This window comes from Pelodiscus sinensis, chromosome 6 (genome assembly GCF_049634645.1).
Source record: "Pelodiscus sinensis isolate JC-2024 chromosome 6, ASM4963464v1, whole genome shotgun sequence".
Lineage (NCBI taxonomy): Eukaryota > Metazoa > Chordata > Testudines > Trionychidae > Pelodiscus > Pelodiscus sinensis.
Window position 1 is genome coordinate 88,872,770 of NC_134716.1, and position 6,920 is coordinate 88,879,689.

Sequence of the window (6,920 nt, forward strand, 5' to 3'; positions counted from 1 at the left end):
AATTGAGATGTGCATTGACTGAACTTAATTGTTGAAAAACAACTTTCAAATGGTGGCAAAAAAAAAAAAAAAAAACCTAGAAGGCCCATTCTGGCACAGCCTTCCTCACATGAGCAGCTGACTTTTTAAGGACTATTAGTTGGAGCATCCATGTTGAAAACGCAACAGCCCCTCCAAACTCTTCTCCTTCCCCCAGCACCATCAGCTGTTCCACAGTGTGCAAAAAGTGCTGGTGAGGAGTAAGGACAGGGCACCTTGGGGGAAGTGGACAGAATAATGCAAGAAAAGGTGGAGCGGGGGCAGGACTTTGGGTGAGGGTAGGACCTTGGGAGAAAGGGTGGAGCAGGAGTGGGGTCTGGGGAAAAGTAGAAAGTGGGCACCTTGGGAGAGCATCTGGGGCCAGTCCAGCAGGTGGTGGTGGGGAGCTCGAGCTAGCAGCTGGGGCCAACCCCATAGGTGGTTATGGTAAGTTCAGACAAGTGTCTGAGGACATCCCTGCATAGTGGTGGTGAACACAGGTGAGGAGCTGGGGACTCAAAAGTGGCAGTGGTGAGCTCGGACAAGCAGGTGAAGCCAGCCCCGCAGGTGGTGGTGGGAAGCTTGGGCAGGTAAGTAGGGCCATCCCCATGAAGTGTCCCATTTTTCCTTTGTGAAATATCATCACCCTACCCCTGAGGGCAGTGATTTAGCACAGTTGCAAGTTGGCTGAGCCTTTCTGCCAAACTGGACTCAGGTCTTGCCCATAACTTGGACCAGGTCTACACTCAAAAGTGAAGTTGACCCACCTAAATTACTTGAGGGTGTGAAAGAACCACACCTTGAGCCAATCTAAATCCTGGGGTAGACAATGGTAAGTCAATGGGAGAATTCTTCTTTTGCCTTAGCTGCCACCTCCTCCTGGGGAGAAAGATTAACTAACAGCAATGAGAGAATCACTCATGTTGCTGTAGCGAGTGCCTTAGCTGCAGTACCACCACTGTGTCATAATCAGGAGTGCTGACCAGCACCTGGTAACTAAGGGGTTAACCCTATAGCTAGCCAGATATTGGGTGGTCAGCCAATTACTATGCAGGTAGGAATTTCAAACTGGAAAAGAAAAGTTTTTCTCTCTGTTTCTTTGTTTGAGATTCAGAATGGTTTCTTCCAAGACTGAGGGAGATGAGAGACACTTCTCTCTCCAAGGACGGACTTATTACAATGTGTAAGTAGGGAAAAGTTTAGATAGTCCATCGGGATTTGTTGTTTTCCTGGTTTGGGGATTTGGAAATAATGTCTAAGTTGTTAATAGTGTTTTTTCTCTTTGTAAGTTTTTAGCCCAGGGGCTTCCCTTGAGTATCTAGATCAATTGGTGGCTCTTCCCATCCAGCCACTTTACTATGCTTGCAACTGTAGTTTGGTTCTCATAATAAATGATTATTTCTTTTTATAATTAACTGGTATTGGTTGATTTTTGTGTCCTGGAAGGTCTGTCTGTGTGTGTATCTGCATGCCTCTGACTGAGGGGTCAACTTACAGAGATTACAGCTCATTTTTTCTCCTTTCTTTTTCAAGATCTTTTGGGGAAAAAGAGCTTGGGGTACCCCTGGGGTTGGTTTCAAGTGTCCACCCTGTTTGTGGATTCAAAAGCACTTGATGGTGGCAGCAGATCCCCCAAAATCTGGGCATTAGGATTTGGGGGAGGGGAGCGTTTTGCACTAGAGCTGTAGAGGCAAGGGTTTGGAGTGCTCGTGCAGGCCCCCACTTCTGCATTCATCATGCCAGAGTGGGGAACAGCCTTGACAGTGCTGCTGTAGTGTTTCAAGGGCAGACAAGCCCTTAGCAGCTATCCCTCAGCCTGACTGGCATAACTAATAAAATATTAAGTGAAATCTGTACAGTAGGGAATAGGCCTGCAATTTCAAAGAGCTGGATTAGTGGACCTGATTGGTCTTTTCCTTTTGTAATCTTTTTAATTACTACAACACCTAACTTACAGCATTCTTTAAAGAAAATGAAATATTGGACTAACCTGAACTCTCACCATTAATATTGAAAGTGAGCTTGCATCATCTCAATGCCACTTCTAATAATCCAAACCTCATGGATAAATTTGAGCAATGCCAGAACATGGCCCTTTAAACTAGAGACACTGGACAAATTAAAAAGGGAGAGCAGTTAAAAAAATAGGGATGCTGGTTCAGTGAAAGGAGAGCAGAGAAGCCGAGTAAATGAGCCTCCCAAAGAGTAACAAATCACAATGTACTCAGGCAGTAGGGAGAACATTTCATTCCCCTTTTTAATATTCTGATCTGTCAGGCAGGCATAAAAATGACCTTTCTTGCATGCATATTTTCATCAACCTGTTTCAAACTAACGCTTATTTTATTTGACTGGAATTCTATTGGTCCATGGAATAGCTGATAGCAGATGTTGTCTATTTTAGGATTGTGTGCCTGAGAGTTAAGGTCAGGGCATCACAGCAGATGTCTAGGTGTACATGTGTTATCTTGTGTGCCCATAGTATTGTTATATGTTTCATGGCTTTGATAAAGGATACCAGAGAGTAGTTTGGTTGTGTTCTGTTTTAATTATGTGAATGGCTGTTATGAAGAGTATAATAAAACATTGCATCTCATCTAGGATGACCTCATGTTCCTGAAAACTGGAATTGGGCCAGTTTTCAAGGTTTGTTTGTCCTGTGGGCTTTCCAAAAACTAGTGTTTTGTCCCATTTAAATGCTGTAGACTGGCAAAGTGAAGGAGCCATCTGTCAGCCGATTTGGAAAGAGACAGCAGCCTGCCTGAGTGCATGTGCACTACAAGAACACAGAATTAATAACAGAGGACTCTTCTAGAAAGTATAACAAGAGTAAATTCAGGGTAAAAATAAGAAGCATTTTTAACAGTAGAGCAATTAACCATTGGGACAACTTACCAAAGGTTGTGGTAGATTTGCCATCAATGGAAATTTTAAAAATAAGATAGGGGGACTTTTTAGAAAACAGGCTGTAGTTCAAACATGAATTAGTTCAGAAAGTCCTGTGGCATGTGTTATGCAGGAGTTCAGACTAGATGATCACAGTGGTCTCTTCTGACTTTGGAATCTGCGTGTACTTGCAGAAAGGTTGCTCAACAGAGCAAGGAGGAGTATGAATCCTTTCCTCCACACCCATAAAAACCTTCTTCTGGGCACCTTCCTCATCATCCTATCACTGGTGCCTGTAATAGAAACTGGTATGACAATGTTGTGAAAGGGAGAAAAACATCACTATTTGCTTGTTGCTATTTATCTTAGCCAGCAGGTGATACTAGACTGGAGGCTTTTATGTCACAAAGGGAAGGGAAGAAACATCAAGAAATAGACTCAGCCTGATCTGTAACATGGTCTTGGTTCTAATCTTACCCAGGCAGCTGTAAGGAAGAGAAAAATTTTTTTTATTACAACATCTGCTCAAAGTAAGTAAAAAAGCCAGAGTGGGGGGTTTTTTTGGTTGTTGTTTTTTAGTTGGGGGGAGGGGGTTGTTGTTTTCTAACCTGTTTGCCTCCAAACATCATTTTAACAGAGGGAACTTCCTATCTTCCCAGCTCACCTTTTTTGGAAAGAGATAGCACATTGTTTGGGAAGTTGTTTTTTCTAGTATTGCTGGAATTGCGGTAGAGAAATGCAAAAGACCACAAAGTGGGGCGAGGTGTCATTTTTTTTTAAATAGGGCTAATGAATTGGTCAAAGGAGAAAGAGAAAATAAACCTCCTAAAGTTTGTCTGTAATCCAGACTTGTGACAAAAGGGTGTAGTCAAACCATGACTTAATTTATTCTTGTAATGACTACTACTTACTGTAACTTTCTGTAAAACCCAGGTGACAAAAGGCTGAAGTGAAAGAGAAGCTGCAGTGACCTTCTGATAAAGGAGTGAAATATGACCACAGTGGGACAGCTGCTATTCCTAATCCATTTAACAATCAGGATTTTGACTCTAAGCTTTCCTGGTCTGCCCCAGACAGAGGAAAGTGAAAAAGAATTAAAAATATTTGCTTAATTGCTTCTGTGTGAATTTTAATGGCACTGAGACCTTTCAAAAGTAATGTTCTCAGGCTGCTCCTGGAACAGAGGCCATGTTTCAAGGTAACAGGATAGTTGCTTTTAAGTTTACTTCCATTTATTAGACATCAGGTTGCATGACAAGATCATTTTGGTTAATTAATAATATTTAAGTGTTTTCCCCTCATGACCTGCATCAACCTAACATGACGACTCATAACTTTCATTTTTTGTCAATATCTGCAACTTCTGCTACCTTATGGCTATCCATGCTCAGAGGCCCACAAGCCCTTTTCTCTTATATGCCTCGATAATCTTACGACTATCTATTGGTTCTTGCATCTCTAGGCTTCAAGGACAGATTGTGGCCAGCACTAGGCATTCTAAAAAGCCAGGTCTTCTCTTGCTAGGGAAGTTGGGCCAACACAGAGAGGAATGTGGGCTTCAGTGACTACTCCAGAAACATTCTAGATACATTCATGGAGGATAGGTCTATCAGTGCTTATTAGCCAGGGTGGATAGGAAGGTGTCCCTACCCTCTGTCAGAGGCTGGAAATGGATGACAGGATGTTCTCTCCCTCTGGAGTACCTGGCATTGGCCACTGTTGGAAGACAGGATACTGGGCTAGATGAACCTTTGGTCTAACCCAGTGTGGCTGTTCTTATGCTCTTATTCCGATTTGGTCCACAATGTTTGGGGCAGCTGCCTCTTCCTCCTGCAAAATGGGCTCTGGTCAAATTAAAGCCTTCTAATACCTGTTTGTGTTTCCAGTACAGGCAGTCCCCGGGTTACACGGATCCGACTTGACCGCGGCGCGTCTGGGCGGTCCCCCCGCTTGGGTCCTTTGCGGCTTGCTCTGCGTCCCCCTGGTCTGCTGGGGGGGGGCCCCAAGCAGACCAGGGAGACGCGGAGCAAAGCCGCGGAGGACCCAGGCGGGGGGACCGCCCAGACGCGCCGCGGTCCCGCGGGGTCCTCCGCGGCTCCCTGGTCTGCTGGGGGGGGGGGCAGCAGACCAGGGAGATGCGGAGGACCCGGGCGGCAGGACCAGGGTGCGTCTCGGTCCCACCGCCCGCGTCTCCCTGGTCTGCTGGGGGGGGCGCACTAGCTGTGCCCCCCCCCCAGCAGACCAGGCTTTTCTCGGGACGCCTGTGGTAGAGCAGCTGGGGCGCTGCTGGTTCCCGCAGCACCGCTCTCAGCACTACTGGACCAACCCGGCAGCACCCCAGCTGCTCTGCCCCAGCTGTCCTGATTCAGCCGCTGCTGGTCAGTTTCAGCAGCGGCTGAATCAGGGCGCCTGGGGCAGAGCAGCTTGGGTGCTGCTGGGTTGGTCGAGTAGTGCCAAGAGCGGCGCTGCGGGACCAACTGGCAGCGCCCCAGCTGCTCTGCCCCAGGCGTCCCCAAGTCAGCCGCTGCTTAAACTGACCAGCAGCTGACTACAGGAAGCCCGAGGCAGAGTTGCTCTGCCCCGGGCTTCCTGGAATCAGCCGCTGATCAGTTTCAGAAGCACCTGACTTGGGGACACCTGGGGTAGAGCAGCTGGGGCGCTGCCGGTTGGTCCCGCAGCGTCGCTCTCGGCGCTACTGGACCAACCCAGCAGTACCCAAGCTGCTCTGCTCCAGGCGCCCTGATTCAGCCGCTGTTTAAACTGATCAGCGGCTGATTCCAGGAAGCCCGGGGCAGAGCAACTCTGCCTCGGGCTTCCTGTAGTCAGCCACTGGTCAGTTTCAGCAGCGGCTAAATCTGGACGCCAGTTCCGACTTACATACAGATTCAACTTAAGAACAGCCTACAGTCCCTATCTTGTACGTAACCCAGGGACTGCCTGTACTAGAGGGAATCTGTTGTCAAGGACTGGACTGCTTGAACGTTCTGGGCATTTTCTTCTATCAGATGGGGGTGGGAGGGGCACAGATAAAAGACAGTACAAAGGTTTAATTGAATTTAATATAATGTTCTGTTCAAAGGGACCTGCTGATAGCTATAGGTATGTAGACAAAACTGAGCATGTCAAGGACTCAGAGCCAGTTCACAGCAGTGGGGAAGAAAGAGAAAACTATAGGAGGGTATGTTTACACAGCAGAGGTTTTTTGGGAAAACCTTCAGTTATGTCCACACTGCAATCGCGTTCTTTCGAAAAAAAAACAAAAGAACTGAGGGTATGTCTACACTACAACGTTAATTCGAACTAAGCTAATTTGAACTAACAGATCCAGACTAAAAAACTAGTTCGAATTAGCGTTTTGCTAATTCGAACTAGCATGTCCACATTAAGTGGACCCTGAACCGGGCTTAAGGATGGCCGGAAGCAGTGCCGGCAGGGCATCAGAGGAGGACTTAGAGCGTGGAGCTGCTGTCTCAGGCTAGCCGAGGGCTGTGCTTAAAGGGTCCCAACCCCCACCCCGGACAGACAGTTCTCAGGGGTGCCCCGCTTGCAAAGCAGTCCTGGCTTGGATTGCCCGGACTACCCACACTGGGCACATCACACCACTCGGCCATCAGCCCGGCTGCACTTGCCGCAGGCTGCCATCTGGGGAGAGGGGACAATTGGGGGGCTGCAGGAGAGCTTCCACCCCCAGAAGCCTGCAGAGCCAGCCCAGTCCTCCCCATCGGGGACTCGTACCCCATTCCTCCCTCACCTCCTTCCACTTACCCTTCCCTAGCCCCTCTTCTTGATGTACAAAATAAAGATAACGTGTCTTCCAAAATGGAATCTGTCTTTATTGAACAAAACTGGGGGAGACTGGGAAAAGGAGGTGGGAGAGGGGAAGAGAGAGGGTGGGAGAGGGGAGGGCAACTAAAATGATCAGGGGTTGGGAACAGGTCCCATATGAAGAGAGGCTAAAGAGACTGGGACTTTTCAGCTTAGAAAAGAGGAGACGGAGGGAGGACAGGATAGAGGTC

The 6,920-nt window shown here is 47.6% G+C and overlaps 1 long non-coding RNA gene across 1 annotated transcript; it reads left to right on the top strand.

The window, feature by feature from the left end:
* Positions 1 to 1,075: 1,075 nt before the first annotated feature.
* Positions 1,076 to 4,077, top strand: LOC142829762 (uncharacterized). Its single transcript, XR_012904508.1, has 3 exons — positions 1,076 to 1,201; positions 3,274 to 3,434; positions 3,838 to 4,077. It is a non-coding gene; the product is annotated as an uncharacterized LOC142829762 (long non-coding RNA).
* The last annotated feature ends 2,843 nt before the right edge of the window (positions 4,078 to 6,920 follow it).